Source organism: Desmodus rotundus, chromosome X (genome assembly GCF_022682495.2).
Source record: "Desmodus rotundus isolate HL8 chromosome X, HLdesRot8A.1, whole genome shotgun sequence".
In the NCBI taxonomy this organism is placed as follows: Eukaryota; Metazoa; Chordata; class Mammalia; order Chiroptera; family Phyllostomidae; genus Desmodus; species Desmodus rotundus.
The window spans coordinates 76,334,711-76,336,359 of NC_071400.1; the positions used below are offsets into that span (position 1 = coordinate 76,334,711).

General features: G+C 40.6%; 1 pseudogene; it reads left to right on the forward strand.

Annotated features, from left to right (window-relative positions):
- The first annotated feature begins 395 nt into the window (after positions 1-395).
- On the forward strand, positions 396-910 carry LOC112307618 (RNA-binding protein 3 pseudogene; annotated as a pseudogene).
- Positions 911-1,649: the final 739 nt, after the last annotated feature.

Sequence of the window (1,649 nt, forward strand, 5' to 3'; positions counted from 1 at the left end):
CACTACAGTAATTTTCTGACATCATTTAGACCTCGAATGCAATAACCGTATCACTTTTTCGCCGTTCATCAGTACTTACCTCCTTTAGGATCCGTGATCAATTTATACAATCCCTCCTTTGAAAATGCCTTCAAGTCCCATGAAACTCTCTTCCTCAGTTAAAATCACCTGGGAAAATCCCAACCCCAGTTAATCCTACTCTCCCGCACGTGATTCCAAGAGCTGAATGTAGCTAGAGCCCAGTGCCTTTATAATTGGTTTCACTTTGAAATTACAACCACAAAGCCCAGTTGAGCTGCCTGAAGACTTACCATAAAGGGTAGGCAAAAGTAGGTTTACAGCTCAGTCGCTCTGTTTCTTGGGATAGCTGTCTATCTGGCCCTTTTACTTAATTTCTCGGACTCGAATTCACTGCCCTGTCCTCTGAAGAAGGGAAGCTCTTTGTTGGAGGGCTCAACTTCAACACCGATGAGCAAACTCTGGAAGATCACTTCATCAGCTTCGGACCAATTTCAGAATCATCCTCGATTCTTGGTCATCGTCAAGAATTGGGAGACTCAGAGATCCCGGGGTTTTGGGTTTTGGCTTCATTACCTTCACCAATCCAGAGCGTGCCTTGGATGCCATTAGAGCCATGAATGGAGAGTCTCTGTATGGTCGCCAGATCCGTGTGCACCACGTGGGCAAGTCAGCCCGTGAAACCAGAGGGGGTCCTTTTGGGGCCCGTGGGCATGGTCGCAGCTACTCTAGAAGTGGTGGAGACCAGGGCTATGGGAGTGGCTGGAATGACAGTCAACTTGGAGGATATGGAGATAGATATGGATATGGAAGGTTCAGAGACTATACTGACAACCAAGGTGGTTATGATCGCTACTCAGGAGGAAATTACAGAGACATTTATGACAACTGAGATGAGGCATGCACACTTTATGTAGATACTCAAGGAATAAAACTTCTGATCCAGGACCATCCTTCCAAATGGCTGTATTTATAAAGAGTTTTGGAGCTGCACTGAAACATCTGTTTTTGCATTGAGCTCCCAAGGTAGTTTGTTAAAGACCTTTTAGAAAGTTCCATGTGTTTATTTATTTATTTTTTCACCCATTTAAAGACAAATTCTGGGGCATTTAGTTTGGGCTCTCAGGATTGGTTCTGAAAAATAAATGTTTGACCAGACTTTCTTCCCAGAAATAATGTGCATCTGGGGACATTTTAAAAACTCATGTACAGTGTTTACCATGGTTAGGAAGCAATTTTCAAATATAACTACAAGAAATTAAGAACACGATTACTTAGAGGTGGTTTTTATTGAAGATCACTGCCATGATTTAGAGATATTTCTTAAAATACTTGTGAACATCATATTTTTTTAATACTGGAAACAATATTCTGTTGTGTTTTCATGTAACGTTTAGGATGTCCTTCATGGAGCTGATTGAAAAGATGAAACCTGAAAAACAAACAAACAAATAAGCAAAAAGTAGGTGTACGGTTGTTTGTACAGAAAAATATATAATACAAGAATAAATAATGATACAGGCATAAACTCTGTCTTGTGTAGTTACAATTGTAAACCTACTTTTGCCCTTCTTTGTATTTTCCTTATTAATTCCTTTCCTCACTCTGAGAAGACACATTGACACCTCTCA